Below are 22,771 nucleotides of genomic sequence, written 5' to 3'. Positions count from 1 at the left end.
ATTCTATGATAGTTTTGGACACTTGTGAGAAGAGAGTGCTCTTCTTCTTTAATCTCATCGACTTTACTTCTACCACCTTTGTCTCTATTCAAGCTCTTTTGGACATCAATAGGGATGCTTCTTCTTCTAAGGCTTGTATTGGTGGGACTCCTTGTTGTTCTTCTTGCACCTTTTTTTCTCTTGTTGAGGTTGTTTTGATGCTTGTTGGGCTTCTTCCTAAGAACCTGGTTCTTCTTGATCCTTGGCTACTTGCTCTCTTTCCCTATGGACTCCTTTTCTCTTCTTACCCTTTCCTTTTCCTTTCTCAAAATACTTGACCTTCCACTCATGCTGCTGTACTATTTTAGGCCTCACTAGTGATTTGGTAGGCTAGGTCAGTATAGTGATTCCTTTTCCTCTCTTTGGCTAGGCTATAGCCTGAAGAGTTATGGATTGGGGAATTAGATCCATATAGAAATGTTTCCTGATCCATTCCCTTGTAAGTTCTATCGCATCCTGACCTTGATGATCCATATCATCTTTCTACATTCATGATGGGCCTTTCATAGATCTTGTCCCTATTGTACAAGGGACCCATTATCTTAGGGAAAAATTTCTCCCATACTTTTAGGTGTATCTCCATGTTTAGCACCTTTTCTACTAGTTGTAGACACATTCTACAATAGTCCCTAATGCAAAAATAATAGTAATCTATTGCACTCATCTAGTGATCTTCAAGGGCTTCCTCAAGTAAAAATTTCTTCCCTATTAGGTGTTGAACCATCCCAATGTTGTCAAAATATGGGAAATATGACTAGTAATCTTCAAGAGGATATTGGTCCCATTCAAAGTCAGAAGTGGTGATATCTTCCTTTTATTTCATCTTGAAATCTCTAATGGTGGTCAACCACACACATGTTTTCTTGTGTTGCTTCCTCACTCTATTGTATGTAGAGACAAGTTGTTGAGCTATCTCTAGTAATATCAACCTATTAGATGGGTATTGTGAGAGCTTTTTTGGACATAAGAGAGTACCAACTACCCAGAGATAAGTAAAAGGTCTTAAACTATATATAATATGTACCAGATCCTATTATTCATTCTATAGCTTCCATTGATATTCTCTTCACATAATCCCCTTCTATGAATATGATGATGGAAAATATAAAACCATCATTGACCACCTTGTGTTCCATATTTTTTAGTGGGAGCATCTTTTTCACCAGCTATATGTATACTACATAGGGCCAAGCATTCACATCTTGCATGCTTCCCTTTCTATACAATTTGGGATAGTTTGTAGTCCTAGTTGCCAAGATATACACCATATATGAAGTCATATAAAAGTAGGAGTCATTCTTCACCAACATCAGTTTCTCATCTAGATTGTTACTGAGAATAGTGGCCTAGTCAATAGGCATCTCTTTTGTCTTGATAGTTTCAATAAAGTTTACCATCCATGTCTCCAAATGGCTTGTTGTAGGAAGGTCCATGACTCTACTCAAGAAAGAAATTGAGTATTTGATATCATCTATCATATATCCACATGTCTTTGGCCCAAGGGTGTCCTATCAATAAGGTATTTTGATTATACCATCTCCTTGGCTTGTACTTTGTTCTCCCTATACCATCTATATGTATCCTCATAAGTAATTTGAAGATATTGGTCTATCCTTGAAAGGTGTAAAACCTTTTCAATGTTTCACAGCTTGAGATCCATAATAATCTCTCCTGTTATACTCTTCACAACCTTGTCCTTTGGCACATAATGTTGAGCCAGTGTCATGATTATCTCAAACAATTGAATTTATGTTGGGTGAGATACAATATTTGCTAACCCACTTTAGATCAAATCCAACACCATAACTGATCTCTCTTTTGATTTGTCATAGAGGGTGAGGAAGATGTTCCAGGCTATGTGCCCCAATTTAGTGTTTCAGATTATGTATTTATCTTGGAATTGGGACTTCTTCAATGCTTTTTGGTATTTGAAATCCATTGTCTTTGGCTCCATGTTTTCCTCCATGGAGGATGATGATGATGCCATTGTATCTGCACAAAAGGGAGAACTGATAGGATTTTGATGTTAGAAAGCCATGATGATACTTAGGTGGGACCCAAACTATTCAAAAATTTAGCAAAAACCAACAAAAACTAACCAAAACCTCCTTAAGTTTTGATGTGCACACTAGCACACCTTTGCAAGTGCACAAGTTCATAAGTGAGTTTATGATTAGCCTATTTATAACAAAGTACACAATTATGCACATAGTGCACTTACACATGTGCACAACCGTGCACATGAAAAATTGATTGGTCTTTGTTATTATTAGGGGAAATTCTAATTAATTTTAGGTGTACACCTCTTGAGGGTGTGCACATGCACAAGTGTGCATGTGTGCACCTCCAAGAGTTTGTGTTTTACCTTTAGAAAAGGTGGTATGGAGATGGCAAGGAGTAGAGGAGTGGACCTTTGATAGGTGCAATTGTGCACTAAAAAGAGGAGTTGGAGATCAAGTGAGAAAAAAAAGATGAGGGGTGGGGGTTATATAGGCTTTGATCTAGCCTTAGTGTACATTTTCAAGGGTGCACACATGTCCAAGTGTGCATGTACGCATCCTTGGAGAGAGGATAGTCTGCATTTGTGCACTTTATACACTAAGAAGTCTAAAAAATTGGATTTTTTTGGTCTCTCTTCACTGCTCAACATTGCCCAATTAGAGACCAAGATTTGACTTAAACATAGAGGAGGGTCCTATATGACCAAGGCACCTAACTAGGTGTCTCATAGAAGATTTTTAAACTAGGGGTTCCCTATTTGTGACTAAAAAAGGGGAGTGAGTTGTGAGACCACAAAAAATAGCCTCAAAAAAAGGGAAGAAATTAAAAAGGCATTTCTTCATTAGAAAAAATTCTTCTAACATGTGTCAAGTGACAACTAGATTCCAAATTTTACAAGTAGCTTTCAATTCCTTTGGAAGCCTAAACTTTAGAATCTCAAACCTTTGGGCTCAATGTGTATTTAGTGTTCCAATTCCATTTGATGTCTCAAGGTATCTTCTATCATGAGTATCTTGCAACTTAAAAAAAATATTTTGCTACAATGAAAAAACATTCAAAATTATCATAAACTTATTTATCCATCACTGCATGACCAGATGAGAGAATCTATTCTGAGGGCTCTTGATAAGTTATCAATTCCTTTTCTTTATTACACACATACATCTATGATACCAATGATATATTCCATACATCAAGATATCAGATCCATCTTATCACTTTGTGAATTAGATATTGGTGTTCATAAAAACCTCATTCTCAAGAAGTATCCTTCTCAAAATAATCAACAACCTTGTCAAATACATCAAGCATTTACTTGGCCCTTTGTTCCAAAAACAAAATATATCATACATACAAAATTAAAGGGATGCAAATGGGTCTCAATTCTTTGTCCCTAAACCACAAAACATTGCAGATTATAAAGATAAGAGATGAGAATCTAAATGAAACTAAGAGATTCCTGCTCACCTAGCTTATTAATTTCTTAGGTCATGCCATCAACTATTTCATGTTTGGGATCTTTGCATAAGTGTTAGAAGATTAAGGGTTTTATCTACTTTGTAAAGATTCAAGTGTATGTTTTAGCACTGATAACATATAAGTGAATATGAGGTCCACTCATGTAGGTTTTGCAAAGCTTGAAGTAGAAGAAGGGTCTAGCCTTATAGTTGGCTCAGTGTCTAGAAGAATATGTTGAAGATGGGAAGTAGCTTCTCCTAGATGTATCTTGTTCTCATTGGGGTAATTTGAAATCATGATGTTTCAAAACACCCAAAAAAATGGCGACTCTATTGGGGAAGTATTGAATTTGAAAGAGAGATTCAATATAGTTGAAAGAAAGGCATGTGCAAAGTTTGCTACAATAGCAAGGTCATGAAGTGTTTTCCATCTCTTTGCTGAATATTCATGTCACCCCAGTGAAGTTTTATCCATTTGTAGTAGTAGCTTTGAAGGTTGAATATAAATTTTATTGTTTAGAGTTTTCATCTTCAATCAATTTATTTGGATTTTGTTTTCAAAGTGTTGTTGTAAAATCAGAGTCAAGAATGAACAAGGTTGTGTTCTCTTTTTCAAGTTTGTAAATCTACAACAGTGGTTTGATGATTTGCATCTTTCCTACATCTGAAGGTCTAGTTTAGATTTTTCAAGTGACAAATTATGTTTTATTTCTCACATGCCTAAGTGGTGACTCTAAATCTCTATACCAGTTGTTTCTTAGTTAATTTCATTGCAAATATTTTGAAAGACTTTTGAGTATATGGGTAGATCTAAAGCTTTTGATAGTCTCTTGAAAAGGGAAGTTTAAGTTCTTGATAAGTTTTAAAGTGTTGTTGTATCTACTATTATAAGAAATAGAAGTGTTAAAAGTAAATCCTAGCAGTGATTTCTTTATCTTCTTTCAAGGAGGTGGTGGTTCTACAAGGCTTTGATCAGTAGTGTGAAAAAATTTTAGTCTTGCACCTGTGCCAAATCAAAAGATCGAAGTTTAGCATCAACACTTGAAGTCTTTTGATTTTCATGTTTTTCATTTTATGGAAGTCAAACATTAGAAATTAGTGCCTCTATCTAGTGATTTTCAGCACTATAATGAAGAAGTAGAAGTTTTATTTTAAAATGGAATCAGATCTAAGATCTAAAATTAGCTTACCAAGACATGAAGATGTTGTTGAAGATATGGTAGAAATTAAAAGGGATCTTCACAATTAGATTGTTAGATTTGTACAAAATATGGTAGGAAGTGTTCAAGGCCTAAAAGATGATCAAATTTATGAAAAATTTAAATTTTCTCTTATGGAGTTGCACATGTCTTTAAGACCTAAGGAATCCTCATGGCCCGTTTATTTCCTAGATGTCTTTATGCCTAATTCATTTAACTGGTCATCACATTTGTGAGTACAAAATATTTTTCATGTTGATAGTCTTTTCAAGAAATTTGAAAATGATTTAAATAGAAAATGTGAATGTGCTGAAAGTAATAGTGAGTCTAGTGAATCCATAGATAATGACAACATTTATTGTGATTATGAAGAGATGGATTCTAGATCTACTCAATTAGATGATTTTAGTCAGCAAGATGAAGATGGTTATGTGACTGAAAATGAATTGTGTGATAGTATGCATGAGAGTGTGGAAAGTTCTAACAACAGTATGGATAATTCTTCTTTTGATAAAGATGAGAATGATACACCTAGTAAAGAGTTATTGTGCAAAGAAGAGATAATATGTTGTAGTAATGATTATAGTTTTTTATATTGTCATACTAATGGTACTACTACTATAAGTTTTTCAGAATAATTAGATTATGATTAGAGCCATGGAGAACATACTTTTGATGCAGTCTTGTTGAGCATTGATGAATTTTCAAAACTACTAGCTCATGATCTCAAAAAGCATGCAAATGTTTCTCTAGGTGCTCATACTATCCCTTATTATGATTCCCCTCAAGACAAAGAAATTTCCCCAAGGTTTGATGCTAAAATTGGTATAGAATCAAAATACCCATTGTCAAGTTTTGGAGGTGTATGTGATAATAGATCAAGTATCAATAAACATGATAACTTTTCTTATGAGGAGAGTACCAATATGGAGAAGTTTCATTTTGTTTCAAATTCTTGTCATGCTGAATATACTAAAATTGTTTTTGAATATGAAAAAGAGGAAAAGGCCGAAAGTGATAAATCTAATTCTAATTTTTCTTTATGTGATGATGATAAGTTTGATAAGTTTAAAGTTCATTCTAATGAGTTATTTTATGAAGATTATGATCAGCATATTTTATGTTAGCACTTTCATGATAGTTTTTCAAGCTGGTAACTAATCAATTGTTAGAGTGTGAAGAGGTTTTAGCTTATGGTAAATATGATTGGATGAGTATCAAGACTACAAATGAGATAGAGAGATCAGATTTGAAATGTTCTCCATACCTAGTTACACAAGGCGAGTTGCAAATTTTTCCTGCATGCAACCATTTGATTAAAGAAGAGTATGAAGCCTTCATGTTTCCACTTGATTTATTTATGCATTATGAGAATGAAGCAAGTTGTTTTGTTTTGCCAAATAAGCTAATGGGTTATGTTGATTATGTTGGTGAAACTCATTAAAAATATTTTCTCAACTTACCTCTTGAAAGCTTAGATGAAAATTAGATCTATGATAGAGGTAAGAAGTTTTGATAATTTTCGGTGACTCGAGGCCATCATTTATATAGATAGGAGTAGTTGTTTTTTCTTTCAATAAAGTTTTTTGAGAGAGGGTTTTGTTGTCAAGTGTGTGGTCTAATTTTTCTAGAGATCTAAATCCTTGCCATGCACCACAAGGGACATGCATCCCTACACAAAGCCACTATTGGGACTCAAAATTGAAGCTCTGATTTAAAGTACCATTCTAAAAATCAAGCCCTATAAGCACTTTTTAATGCTTGTGTACATGACTATCCTTGTGAATCCTAAGAGGTGTTTAATGTTTCTAACACCTTTCATTAAACACATCCATGCATTCCGTAAGGTAAATTTCCATTTTGAGTCATTCTGTGAAGTTCTGTTTTAAGTAATGTCCAAATCTACATTTTTGCATAAGTGTCAAACAATGACAAGGGGCCTTGTTTGCATTTGAATATCCCACACCTAGTAATTTTTCATGAATCACTACTTTGGGAGTGTTTATTATCCATACTAGAGAGCCTATGTTTTATATTTTGAGTCATTTTGATATGTTTTGACTAGGTTTTGAATTCCTCAAAGTCGATCATTTATTGTGTCATGCTAATATAAATTGTTCAAAATTCTGGGAGGCCATGTTTGACTTGTTATAACTTTGACCTAGTTAACAAAATGAGATAATTCCTCTTGCATTTCATTTTAGAGGTCAATGAATTTCTATGTTTATGATTTGAGCTTATGATGAATCCGTTTGGTTAGTTTTTTAATGCAATTTCATTTGCAATTTGTAAAGTTTTACACGTGTCAAGAAGTGTAGATTTGTTTGTACCCTCTGTTCGAGATGTCATAACTTAGAATTTGTGATAGGTAATATTGAATGGATTATACCATTGTGTTCTCCTTTAGAAATTCTTTAAGTGTGCTTGCTTGCAAGTCTTGATGAATCTATTTACACACTTTCTCATGTCCATTCCATTTGCAAAAAAATCACTTTCTACTACTGTTTCCAGTCTACAAATTTTGAGTAGCACATTTTGACCATCCACCAAATGGGTCCTATTATTTTTCATGAGGAAAAATCCTATATTTATACTCTCTTTATGATAGTGAATGAATGTCCCAGTTATCATGCCCCCAAGTGTCAGCTTGCCCTATTTTCAAAGCCAAAACTGAATGCATTTTATGGTTTTCTGACATGTTTTCTTGCAGGTAATTCTGATAAGGAAACTTTGACAGTCAATATCTTTTGACTAAGAATTATTCATGAGATGAAAATTTGATAGGATAAGAGTATGTGAAATAAAGGATCAATAGGTTTGATTTGAGAGCCTGGTCAAGTGTTTTGGTCAATTTTTAAGGCCAATCAAAGGACCTCTTGGCACAAAATTTTTAGCTTGCAAAAAAGTGGTAAAATGAGTTAAAGATGATATTTCAGCGGTTGAATTTGTTTCCAATCAGCATCAAGTGATTAGTGGATTAGTGTGCAATATCAGTTTGAAAATAATTTTTTTTAGCCAAACTTGCTTTGGGACCCGAATGACCTCGTTAGGACAATAAGGTGGGGTATGAAGGTTTTGAAGGATGTTGTGATAATTTGAATCATTATAATGTGTGGCATACTACATTCAAGGTTGAATAGAGTTGTGACATTATGAAGAAGAACTTAAACTTAATGAGGCATATGTTGGAAGGGAAATTGAAATTAAAATAGAGTAAAACATAGATGGCTATAAGGAAAAAGTACCAAATTATTTGTTTCACAAATGCATCTAAGGAAGTCACATGAATAAATCTTCAAATGACCATGATTATGGTTATGGGGTATTGACTAAAATGATTGTGATTTTGATCATGAGTTTTAACACAAATCCTTTTGTGGTTGAGATTTTAGGCAACGATTGACAAGATTTAACTATGGAGTTGATTCCCAAAAAGTGTGCACCATCTCTGTTCTCAAACCTTTTCTAAATTCAACATGTGAGTTGGGTTTCCAACATGTCAAATAATCAAAGGGGGATAGATTTATGATAGTTTTTTTGTCTTTGTTGCTATTTTAAAACATCATGGTTTCAAATTACCTTGATGAGAACAAGATATATCTAAGGGAAACTACTTCCCATCTTTATCATATCCTTTCAAAAACTAGGCCAACTATAAGGCTAGATCCTTCTTCTACTTCAAGCTCTGCAAAACCTAGGTAGGTGGACCTCAGATTCACTTATATGGTACTAGAGCAAAAACATACACTTGAATCTTAACAAAGCAGATAAAACCCTTAATCTTATAACACTTATACAAAGATCCCAGACATGAAATAGCTAATGAAATGACTTAAGAAATTGATAAGCTAAGTGAGGGAATCCTTTTTAGTTCCTTCAACATTAAAGGGAAAGATATTTGATTAATGATGTTGATTTCAGAAAATCCCCAAATATGCAACAATAAGAACAAGTTGATCCTACATCTAATCAATGCCTTACCTATTGGGCAATACCATGAATTACACACATACATCTATGATACCAATGACATATTTCATACATCAAGATATCATATACATCTTATCACTTTGTGAATTAGACATTGATGTTCATAAAAATGTCATTCTCATGAAGTATCCTTCTCAAAATAGCTAGCAACCCTACCAAATACATCAAGCATTTACTCGGCCCTTTGTTCTCACAAAAAAAAATCAAACATACAACCTTAAAGGGATGCAAATGGGTCTTAGTTCCTTGTCTGTAAACCAAAAAACATTGTAGATTAAAAAGATAAGAGACAAGAATCATAATGAAACTAAGAGATTCCTGCTCATTTGTATTCATTTCTTTGAAACTATACATTCAGATGCATGTAAAATAATTCATAAAACCATTAAATAGATCAGAACTAGCTATAATAGCTTAACTACTACTATTAATACAAGAGAGAAAAATATGTTGAAGAATGTGGTATCATAGTGATAAAAATACATCAAAATTTGAACCCTAGTCTCACAGTAAAAACTGCCAACACATGGTATCACAATACTGAGAAATTTTCTCCAAAACTAGAACCTTTATAATGAATGAGAAAGAAAGAGATATAGGAAAAAAATAGAATCCCAGATCTGATCTGGAAATGACATGTGTCCACTTGGAAAATGTCCATCTATAGATACAAAACATCTGTCTACTCTCTCTCTCTCTCTCTCTCTCTCTGTAACTGCATATCATATATTTTCATTACTACTTGAGAATGCCTTGAAAATATCTCCATAATGATCTAAATGTGTAACTAATTTTGATACCAAATATGAGGTCAAAGAAAAGGCAAAAAACCCATCAAATGACCTCTAGAGGCAAGATAAAGTATTCAGAATCATTTTTCCCAAATTTTGGCTTCAAAAAACTTTCATATCTTCCTTCTAATTGATTTTGATGATCAATGATGAATTTTTCTCATTTTACCAAGAATGCCTCGAGAAACACAAATATACTTATAGATTATACCATTGAATACCTATACAAATTTTGATCCCATATTTAGAAAGTTCATCTTCTCCCTGTTCCAATGGTATACTGCACTACATATTTTTGACAAAAATCTCCCCTTTGGTATGTGTTTGAAAATTAGGCCCCCATTGCAAGTTCAAAGCATTAAAATGAAAAATGAAAAAATATCTATAGTTAAAACTATAGAAATTTAAAATTCTTTTAAATTTTTCAAATGAGACTTCAAGCATTCAAAATTTTTTAACAAGTAAATGAAAATTTTCATTTTGCATTTTCATATTTTCTTTCTTTGCTTTTTGCCAATCCAAGTCAACCCCTGGTTGATAGCCACATGCAAGCTTCCAATTGGTTGGCTCTGCCACATCTCATCTTCAAGTGGCTTCATAGGCTTAACCTAGGGCTACACCTAACCTTAGGAACTAGGCACATCACCTTATTTTGTGGCTTTAGAGCTTGAACTTCCTAACTATGGTTAACTTGGATGATGATTTGAAATAATAATTTTCACATGTTCAGAGCCATGTGCATTAACTGGGCAATTTATGATGCAAATATGCAGAATGGTGCCATTTGTTCATTGTTGATGTCATCTTCAAACCTCCTTCAACTGAGTAGTTTGTCTATCAAAATTTATCTTATTTTATTAGCTAGCATTTTGACCACGGGATGGGCCCTTAACATGAGCTCTTGCTTCCAAAAAGCCCATGTATTTTTAGACACTTACTAAGCTAGTGCTTGGACTTTTAAACTCATAAAGTGTCTCTTATGATGTCAATGTGAGATTAAGTTTCTATTTCTTTTGCACTCTTTGAAGCTAGGCAACCTTATTCTCTATTTTGACTACTTGTGTGAGCTGCTCCTACTTTAAGATGCCCTTGCTCTCTATGCCATGGAGTTCTTGTTCCTCTTCATTATCCCTTTCTTAAATGTGCAAGTAACAACATTATGGATTGATTTTTTTTTGGATTTAACTCTACATGCAGATTCAAAGCCAAAATGAGGTGTTCCCTAGAATGTCTTTGAACATTTGCTAACATTTTTCTTTCATCTTTCAATCACAATTGACCATGATATTCTCTAAATTCTTTTAAACAACACTTTTCACATTATCAAACCATCAAAATAGAGTGCTCAAAAAACTTGGAGTCATCATAAGGAGCACTCATGTTCATCTATACTGAAACCCGACTAGTCCCTAGGTTGCCATAGAGCAAAACAAATGATGCCATGAAAGGTAAAGCCATCTATTCCCAGATGGAGAAAAAGTATATAGCTTGATGCCTGCAACATCCACTCCTCACTCTACCATGACATACTAGTGTGGTTTTTACTATGACTAAAAATAGCTCTATCAAAACCCAAGGATGGGAAAAAGACTCCATTCGAATCTCCTTCCTCAACCTCCTTTCCTAACATAGAAAGATGAAAGAATAGTGTACTTAGCATCAAAAAATTCCCCTATTAGCATGCATGAGATGGCTTGGGAAATAAAATTCAAGGCCACATGATTTATTTCACCACTGGAAGTCTTCAAGACAAGCTATTGGTGCTCCAAACTGATGGCAGGAATAATAAGTCATTTGCAATAGTAAAGATACCATACTGTGTATTTTTTTAGACCTGCAATTCCTACTTCTTGCTCTATTGTCCTCCAATCTACCTACTAATTCTTGTGTTATTGGATCTTGCCTTTGGAATGAAACTATTTCAATGAATATTTGAATTGAGGTTATCCTGGAACCAATACTAAATACCAGAGAAACATGGCAGTATTGACTAGTTTTTTTTTTCTTTTGTCACAGACAAGTTGAAAATGGTGAGGGGCTATGAGAATTATATTTTCAAGCTATGACTTCTTGGACATGCTAACATGCTAGATCCACATCTTATCCTTCATTGTCTCCCTTCAAAGCTCAAATGTGGACAAAGGCAATCTAACACTTGGTGGAAAAAAGACAAAACTATTGTATAAAATATTTTTGCCTTTGATTATTTGACATGTGGAAAACCCAACTCACGTGGAATTTAGAAAAGGTTTGAGAACAGAGATAGTGCATGCTTTCTGTGAATCAACTTCACAGTTAAATCTTGCCAATCATTGCCTAAAATCTCAACCACAAAAGGCTTTGCATTAAAACTCATGATCAAAGTCACAATCATTTTGGTCCATAACCTCATAAACATAATCATGGTCATTTGAAAATTTAGTCATGTGACTTCCTTAGATGCATTTGTGAAACAAATCATTTGGCACTTGTTCCTTATAGCCATCTATGTTTTACTCTATTTTAATTTCAATTTCCCTTCCAACATATGCCTCATTAAGTTTGAGTGCTTCTTCATGATGTCACAACCCTATTTGACCTTGAATGCAATATTTGACACATTATAATGATTCAAATTATCACAACATCCTTCAAAACCTTCATACCTTGCCTAATCGTCTTGATGAAGTTAGTTGGCCCCCAAAGTGGGTCTAACTATTTTTTTTTGGTTTCAAACAACTAATATTGCACATTGATCCACTAATCACCTAATTCTAATTGGAAATATATTCAACTACTAAAATGTAATTTTTAACTCATTTATCACTTTTTCGCAAGCTAAAAATTTCATGCCAAGAGGTCCTTTGACTAGCCTTAAAAAACTAACCAAAACACTTGACCAAGATTTCAAATCAAACCTACTAATCCTGTGTTCCACATATTCTTATCTTGTCAAATCTCATCTCATGAAAAATTCTCAGTCAAAAGATATTGACTATTAAAGTTGCCTTATTAGAACTATCTATAAGAAAACATGTCAAAAAACTATAAAATGCATTTGGTTTTGGCTTTGAAAATAGGGAAAACTGACACTTGGGGGTACGATAATTGGGGCATTTGTTCACTATCATGAAGAGTATAAATCTGGGATTTGGGCTCATGAAGAAGAATAGGGTGGATTTGGCAGATGATCAAAATGGGCTACTCAGAATTTATAGACTAGAAACATTGGCAGAAAATATTTTTTTGCAAACAGAATGGACTTGGGAAAGTGTGCAGATAGTTTCATCAAGACTTGCAAACAAGCATACTTAAAGATTTTTTAGAGGAGAAAACAACGGTACAATCCATTCAATCTCATCTATCATGGATTCTGAGTTATGACATCTTGAATAGAGGTACTGATAAATTTGGACTTCTTAACACTAGTAAAACTTTACAAATTGTAAATGGAATCACGTTCGCAAACTGATCAAATGGATTTTTCATAAACTAAAATCAGAAACATATCAAGTCTTTGACCTCTAAAATGAAATTTAAGAGGAATTATCTCATTTTGGTCAAATGAGTCAAAGTTATAACAAGTCAAACATGGCCTCCCAAAATTTTGAAAAATTTATATCAACATGACAACAATAAATGACTAACTTTGAGGAATTCAAAACCTAGTCAAAAATATCAAAATGACTCAAAATATGAAACATAGGTTCTCTAGTATGGATGCTAAACACTCCCAAAGTAGCGAGTCATGAAAAATTAATGAGTACAGGATATTCAAATTCAAACAAGGCCTTCTATCATTATTTGACACTTGGGCAAAAATGCAAATTTGGAAATTACTTAAAATGAAACTTCATAGAATGACTCAGAATGGAAATTTACCATTATGGAATACATGGACATGCTAAATGAAAGGTGTTAGAAACATTAAACACCTCTTAGACTTCAAAAGGATAGCTAGGTACACATGCATTAAAAAATGCTTATAGGGCTTGATTTTTAGAATGGTACTCAAAATTAGGGCTTCAATTTTGAGTCTTAACAGAGTCTTTGGTAATCTTCTTTAACTTTCTTTGTGGAGCTCACATGTTTCCACCTAATTCTTCCTTGAAGTCTTTTTGTTCATTGAATATGATAGCAATTTAGAAGTGCATATCCCCATATTTGACTACCTTTTTACAATTGTCTAGATCCTTTACATGTAACAACTTTGTGATTATTTTTCTTTCTTTTCTACACTGGCCATATTAAGATTGTGTGACCAAGGCATTGGTGTTATTTTCTAGATTGATAATTAGTTTGATAACTCTTGCGTTCCTCCTTTAACGAATTTTGGGAAACTCTCATGCAAAAAAATGATCTTTATAGGTTTTTGAAGAGACCCTTTATTTGAATTGGTAAGTTTTGAATTATCCCTTACTATTGTCAACCTAGATTTGAATACAATTCAGACAATCAAAACTTTAAATTTGAACATGTAGAGAGAGATCAATTGTAGATTTTGACTTTGAGGTAAGAAGCTCTTTATGATTGCAAGTAATACACATTTTTCAGTTGGTAAAAGAAATAAAATTATCTAAATGCTTTAACAAAGAAATACCTCTTCCCTAAAATTGAAACCAAATTGGGTGGTCTTTGTTATGCACCAAGAAAGAATCTTGATTACACATAATGCCTAGACCTACAAACACATGAGTAAAAGAAAAGACACATGTTGAAAGTAAACATACATGCTTAAAGTAAACACACATACTGAAAGAAAACTCATATGCTAAAAGTAAACTCACATTTTTTTTTTTGAAATGTTTTCAGTGTTAGGCTTCAAAATAATGTTTCAAAAGTTGGCCATTAACTAGTAATGGACCAATTCCCCTTGTAATGAACTTACCCTAAAAGTATTTTCTACCAAAATATATCCAATCTGATAAGGGTCAATCCACAAGTGTTGAAATTTGGTATGACTTCTTGGTTTTTCTCTTGCCTTGTCCCATAGAAGAATAAGGTCTAAGATTCTAAAATATTTGATCATCGTTCGCTTGTCAAATTAATGTTTTATGATAGCCTAATTTTTTGACATATGTTCTAAAGCTACTATTCTCTTCTCATCCAATTCTAAGAGAATCATCAATATTATTTGCACCCTGTTAGCATTCTCAACATATCCTCTCATGAATTTCAACACTGGAATCTTGAGATTGAGTGGGAATACTGGTTCTTGGCCATATAATAGTAGATATAGGGATGTTCCCAAAGCATTTTGTCACTATAATCAAGTTTTTATTGGTGGAATTGGTCACACCATTCCCTTGGGGATAGTAATTGGATGCAAAATTGATTAAGAAAATTTGATGCAAAAGATGACTCGTTATCACACATCAGGAAGAATGAAATTCCAAACCTAGTCAGAATATTTTTTCTAAGAAGTTAATAACTGCTTTCTATGTACAATTTTTGAAAGTTTTAGGTTTAATCAACTATGTGCAATAATCTATAGCTATGAGGAAAAACATATGTCCTAGTGATAATGGTAGGTTTATAGGTCCAATAAAGTTTAGCCCGCTCTTGGAAAATGGGCTTACCTCAAACACTAGTCGCAATTGCATAGCTGGGTTTCTTTCTATACCGACACTTGTTTGATAGGTGTGGTGGAAATGTACATGTTCAAATGTATCTTTGAAAATTATAGGCCAAAAGTAATCTGGTCTCAAAATCTAATGGGTCATATTCTCTACTAGTCCATGTTCACTATCATACTTGTCATGATATTATTCCAATACTTCTCTTGCTTCTTCATGTCCCAAAAATTTAAAATAAATCCCCTCATAGATCTTCTTTTAAATTTTTCTACCTTGAAGCATATAGGATTCATAGTTCATCTTGAGTCCTCTATGTTGGGAACTATTCTTCCATTGAGGGTATTGATTTTGCAAGAGATAATACACAATATCTTGATATTAAATATCTATTATTATCCCTTCATTAGTGTCTAGTTGAGATACTACATATTTTTTCTTCATTGTTAGCTATCATATTGGTTAGCCTTTATCCTCTCACTATATTCATCAGTTGAATTTCCAAATCGAACTCCTATAATATAGCCATCCATTTTCCCCTTCTTTCACCTATCTCATTCTGCATCATCAATGATTTGACTAAATGATCTGACACAATAGCATATACCTTGCTCTTGAGTATGTAGTGGAAAAATTTCTTGACTTCCTTTATCAATATGAATGTTTGTTTGTCAAGATTGGAATAATACAATTTGACATTCTTTAGTGGGAAACTCATAAATGCAATAGGTCTCTCATCTTCTTTATCTTTCTCTCGTGTGAGAATTCTTGGACATGAGTGTTCTGAAGGAAAAAATAGATCTTGAAATCCAACTCATAATCAATACTTATGAGTACTAGGGTTGTGGAAATAGCCATTTTTATATCTTCAAAAGATTTCTTGACTTTAGAAACCCAGTAAAATTTTGCTCCCTTCTTTAGCAATTCATTGAGGGGGTGAACTATTTCAACAAACCCACTAATGAAATTGCGTATAAATTTGATCTTTCCAAAGAAAGATTTTATCTCTTTGTGACTATGGGGAGGTGACAAATTTAGAATTGCATCTATCCTCTTAGGATCAATGGATATACCAACTTTAGAAATGATGTGACCCAGTAGCTTTCCTTTTGTAAACCCTAACGAACATTTCTTAGGGTTAAGAGCTATACCATATTTTTGACATCAATTGAAAAATTGTTTCAAATCAGCAATATGAATACTCATGTCTTTTGAAAAGACTATTAGTTAATCCATATAGATATCTATGCATTTTTTTATCAACCCCTTAAATGCCTCATCCATTTCTCTTTGAAATGTATCTCCTATATTGATTATTCCAAAGGGCATCATTCTATATGAAAATGTTCCCCATTTTATTATGAAGGTGGTCTTTAATCTATCTTCTTTGTCTACCATTACTTGGCTATATCCTAAATATCCATCTAGAAAAGACATCATCTTAGACCCATTTACAATTTGTAATACTTCATCAAGTGAAGGAAACTTAGGTAATTATCTTTTTTGGATGTTTGGTTCAAATTCTAAAAGTCTAAGCAAAGGTGAATCTCTCTAGTCTTTTACCTTACTAGTACCAAGTTAGCTACCCATGTAGAATGTTGGATTGGAAAGATAATCTTGACATCAAGAAATTTTTGGACCTCTTTCATTATTAATGGCTTAATAATGAGGTTTACCAATCTCTATCTTTGATGAAAAGGCCTAGCATCAGGCTTTAATGGAATATCACGAGTGATGATGTCAGGATCATATGTCTTGAGTTCTTCATAACTCTACGCAATGACATCTTTATATTCTATTAGTATTTGGAGCATATATTATTGTTCATGGGGATTACAATTAGAAATAGTAGTCCACCAAGATAATCGAGGGAGGGGGGGTGAATCAGTTATCCAAAAATTAAAACATTTATCAACCTTAAATAATATTATCTATTCAACTAGAGTAAACAACAACCATAACAAGATGCACATAGACAATTACACTAGATATGTTAATTAGGGAAACTTTTGATCAAAGGGAAAACTCCAATGGGAATGATGCCCACAAGATGATGTACTAATATAAATATTCCTTGTTAGAGGATGAACCATATTAGGATTCTATTACAACATTTAGTACATAGAGTCCCTATTAGGAGACTTTGAATCCCTGTTAGGAGTTGTGCCAAACCTATTAGGAGCTATAGTACAATGTATGGAAGAAAAGCCCACTGCCCAAGCATGCAATTTTAGTTACAAGAAAGGCCCACTACCCAAACAAGTAATTTACTATTAATTTCCTCTTTCCTCTATTCTATCAATTAAACAAATCACTATCAGACCTTGTAGACCAAGTCACAAACCTTAGATCCAAATATCAAACCTCGGCAATGAAGTTTCCTTCACTTCCATTCTGCTTTGCTTAATTTCACATTCTGCTCTCTATGCTACTTATAATAACTTGACTTCGATAATAATGATAAAGAAAAATGTCCTTCATTTATATCAAATCCATAAAAAAATTCCCCGAGTCAGCTATTACACCTTCTCAATTAATTATTATAGGACCACATTAAGAACATGTTACACTTAGCGATAACATTAATCTTTCACCTTGCAACTTAAATAACTTTCCATATATGCAATATTATGATGATAAAGCTTAGCTATATCATCATCAAAATCTCTTCCCCACATCTTCAACCTCAATTCTTAGAATAACAATTTTGCTAAGACATATAACAAGTTTACTAGAACATACCTCTATAAACTCTATCTTAGAACAAACATCACCAAAACTTACATAACTTATTCTAGGCTTAACATTTCTACACCTAATGTTAACTACATATACTAAATACTCAAAGGTATCTCCCATAACCTTAGATAGTGAGAATACTCAACTATCCATCCATACCAACTTGATCTTTCTGTTGTTCTTCTATCAGATACCATAGAAGACTGCTACGTTGACATCAATGACAAAATTATTAATGAATGTAACATATCATCATGATAACATATCTACAATAATCCCCCATAGAAATATCATCAAAATTCACGCTTCTAATAATTACATGCCTTCCCAATTCTTACCAAATTAGGGTCATCTTCCATGCCTAGATTATAAGAGTCACATTTTTCGATTCCCTTTTCTTCAGTGGCTCTCTTGTTGTGTGCTAACTCATCCCAGTCAAAGATACACTCCAATTCTACCATCTCCTTGGGAATAGTATTAGTTTTCAAATTTATGATCCTATCTTCATCTTCTAGTTCATCTTCTCTAGGTTTGTCATTGGGTGTATCATTAATTTCCTATCCTTTAAACAAACCATTGAACATAATGGAATCAAGCATATGTTGATCATCTTGGAGGACCTAGAAGTTAGTGATATTATCCTAAATAGATGGGGTAACCACTAGTTCAACTGAAAACCTTTTGATTTTTGTTCTTTCAATAGCCTGTAGTGCAATGGCTGAAATTTAAAGGGAATCAACTAAGATATTTCTTCTTCTTGGAATATATCTTATGTTTAGGGCTTTAAAATCTTCCATCAAGTCCCAAATTATCTTTTGATAAGAGAGTAGTCTTCTTTCATTACAAGAATAGATCAATTTAACTTTCCAAATCACCAAATGAGAGTCTCATTTAACTATGAGCGCTTTGACATCCTTTTCTAATGCAAAGAGAAGTCCATGGATCAAGGCTTCATATTCTGCAACATTATTAGTACACCTAAATTGTAATTGATATGCATGATAAAAAGACTTACCTTTGGGATAAATTAGTTCAATACTTGCTCTAGCTCCTAATTTTCATTTAGAACCATCAAACGTGAGTGCCCATATTGGTTTTTTCTTCGAGGCCCATTGCATCCTTTCAAGTGTTGGACTTGATGAGTTAATACTATTTATCTTTGATATAGGGAATTCCCATTTCTCTTGTTCATCTTCAATCTCTCCATTCAATTATGTGATTTTATCACTTCATGGTTTAGGATAAATGACCACTAAGGTATAGCCTTGACCTTTGAAAAGGTGTCTCCTTATAAGAAATTTAATCATCCCTAGTGGAGGCAAATATAGAGATCCACTATCTGAAGAGGTGTCACTATATGATGCAATTATATATTCTTTTTCCTCTTCTTCATTATTCATGACTTTAGATATGCATATAGCACTTGAATTTCCTTTGGATATTTCACTTGTGGCTTAACCACTTGTCAAATGCATTATCTGAGTTAATATTTGAGCAATCACTCCTTGACAATGTGAGCATTCAAATTTTGAATGACTCACTTTATGCAATCTACAAAATCTTGGAATGAGCAAGATGTTTGGATCCACTTCTTCCCCTAAACATTGAAAGTTTGCAACCATGCTATATATCAACCACATCATGATCTCTTCTAGTGAGGTAGGGTTTAGTGATTATGTATCTGTGTTATTAGGTTTTCCAACCAAAGTTATGTCAATAGCCATTACCCTATATGAGCCTAAATCTGATTGAAGAAATGCTACTACATTTGGAGCATTATATTCTATGATCATTGTCTTTATTTTTGGCTTAACATCTATCTTAATCTGGTTATTCAATCCCTTCCAAGGAATCCACAATTGGGTGAAGTTAGTTGAGAACCATCCTCTTAGGCACTAGGTCCATTATCTACTTAGTAATATGTTGTATGTTTCTAGAATCTCCACCATATGAATATCTATGATATCTTGAATCTGGGGGTCTGTGGTTAAATGTATGGGAACATCTTTCAATACCCCAATGGCCTTTACTTTTATTTTTTCAAGTTGAATTACTATTTAATTTTTGGGTTGTGGGGTGACTCCCAACTTCTGAGCTATCAAAAGTGGCATGCCATTACAAGAAGCTCCTAAATCTATGAGACAATTGTGGAGGTTTCTCCCAAAAATTTTGAGACTTAGCAAGAAAGGGGGGACTTTGGCCTTTTCTTTATACATGGTATGCATAGCCTTAGAGGTGTTAACCTATGGTGATATTTCTTCTAAGGGCCTATGCCAGGGGCTGTCTTTGTATGATCAAGAGTTTTCAACAATGCTTCTCTTTGACTAGGGAAACTTTGTAGCATATCAAACATGGAGATATTGGCCTTTGTCCTTTTCAACTCTTTAATAACACTATATTTTTCAGTTGACCAATTGAGATTCTTCAGTATTTTAGGTATGTTCCCTTGGTTTTGAATTATTTATCCAAAAAAGGGTGCTCTTGTAGGTGCCAGATTATTATTTTCCCTTGGATATGGAGTTGTTGGCTGCAATGTAGGGGGAATTCCATCACTCATGGAGTGCCTTCAATTTTGTAGGTTGTAAGTATTTCATTTGTCATTCTAAGAAGAGAACATCTTTGATTGTTCATAGTCTAATTCTTGATTGAATGGAAAGAAAAATTTCTCATTAACTTGGTTCTCCATTTCAGTATTCTATGGAGAATCATAAGATTCTAACAACATGTCATTTAATTGAATAGGGAGCTCATTATTAATGCACTGTGGATTCTAGTTCACCTCTTGATTTCCATTGAAGTATGAGCCACTGTCATTAGGTATGTTTTGAATAATGTCAAGTTGATTGATTTCCAAAAATTGAACATGGTTATTTTTGTCTACATGAATACTCCCATTGTTTGGACAAGTATTCCATAGTCAAATTTGTCTTTGGAAATCATTGTTGCAATCTAGAGGGTTGAAATTATTCCCTACATTGTTATTTCTACTAGAATTCTTGTTTTAATTTTGACCGTAGTTGTTGTTGTGAGGGGTTGTATTTATTCTTTGGAAGTTTCTATTTTGCCTTTTTGACAACCTCAAACAAGTTAGCTCATTGGTTATCTAAGACATGGTCTTCTTCATTTGGTCTAGCTCAGTTGTGACATTATTTCTTGCCTCAATAGATGGTGCTTCCTTTTACTTAAAGAATACAACTTTTGGATGCTCAAATCATGGGTAGGTTATTGTTGGAGCTAGCGAGCTAGTGCTTATTATAGTGGGATTGTAGTTAATGGAATGGATTGACTTGGCATCAATTGCACTCTAGCAGGGTATGTTGGTACCATCATACTAACATGCATTGGAACCATCATTCCTCCTCCATTGGGGTTGTCTTGTTTAGTAAAGGTAACCACTTCTTTGAAGACCTTTTCTTGTGTATTAATATCTATAGCAAGAAATATTCTTAGGAAGATAGTAGTAAGGTGGTCCATAGAGTTAAGATAAATCTAAATTGCAATCCAATTGGTATGGTGTAAGGGGTTTCCAACTTGTGATATTCCATGTGAAAGTAATGATTGAAATGTGAAATGGTCTCTTAGTAGGATCCCTTTTGATATATATGAATTGGTGGTGTATTATAGCTAGATTGATAAATGTTTTGAATTGATCTAAGAACAACTTTTCAAAAGATGCCCAGTTTCGATAGATCCTGATGGCATATTCACATACTAGTTAAACACAACCTCTCCAATGTATATGGAAATAAATGAAGGATAACATTTTCTTGTTGAATTTGTTTTTGATTGCATATTTCTTTGAAATCCTTGATGTGATCTTCAACTATCCTTATTTCTCCATAGATGAACCTTGGGAAGAATTTTTCAAGGTTCTTGGAAAGGTCATTTAGTGGACCTTGCAAATTGATTGGTGAGTCAACTCCATTTACAAAGAAGGCCACTGATGGAGGATTTGGTGGAATGATAGGTGGAGGTAAGTTCTAAGGTGGAACTAAGGAAGATGATAAAATTTGAAATGGAAGTGGTATAATTATTAGTACCCTTTTATCACTATGAGGCTTGCAAAAGTGACTGAGTTCTAGGAACCCGTGTCTACTGGGTGAAGACCTTAAAACTTGCTGAAATGGAGATGGTGGATCAAGATCTTCTAGTTTGTGTGTACTCTAAAAATGTGTGCCTCTAAAAAGCATACCTTCAAAAAGAGCACCTTGAAAAATCACACCTCAGAAAAATGCACCTTTTGATGATGATAGACTTCAAAATTTTTTGAACATCTAAAAACTATAAAATTTTCAAAAAAAAACTTGGTTTTTAGGCCAAATTGTTTTGAGACCCTCCTTCTAACACCACTTATATTGAGTAGTCATTTTTCATGATGCGTAATGATAGAAATCCTTTTGAATCTCTCTCTTGAAAAGATGATCAATGACCAAATCCAAAGTTTTGGATGGCTATTTTTCAACATGTTGGGTAACTCAATTGAAGATAAATGTGTATGTTCATAAGGAGGCCTTTGCTAGTACTAACCAATCTGCATAACTCTATTGAAAATGTAACCACAAACGAAGATGTTTTTTTTGGTATTTTCTCTTTTATGATGAATGCAATTTATCAATGCACCTATATGAATTCCTATTTTAACCAAGTGTTTGAAAATAAAATAACAAAGATAGAGTAATAAGATATTTTAAGAAAATTACTAAAAGGGAAATTCCTATTGGACATAAGCCAAAGTAACAATATGTCTATGAATTAAATTATCAAAATGATATGGTAGGAAACCAATAAAATTAGGAGCATCACTTGCACTGATGCAATTGTCAATGGGAACTTCAATAATAAACAAAAGATGTTTCATGTTTCATCAAATTTCAAGGCCACAAAAAGTGTGCTCATACAAGAAAAAATGCTATGCAAGAAAAATAGTGATCCTTTCTCCAATACATCACTACAATGGAACTCGTTAACACAAGGAAAACACTAGAACTAAAAGATTGCATAAT

The sequence above is a fragment of the Cupressus sempervirens genome, chromosome 8, assembly GCF_028749045.1.
Source record: "Cupressus sempervirens isolate cs-2001-9-10 chromosome 8, ASM2874904v1, whole genome shotgun sequence".
Lineage (NCBI taxonomy): Eukaryota > Viridiplantae > Streptophyta > Pinopsida > Cupressales > Cupressaceae > Cupressus > Cupressus sempervirens.
The sequence above is the reverse complement of the archived record's forward strand: the minus strand, read 5'-3'. Positions refer to the sequence as shown.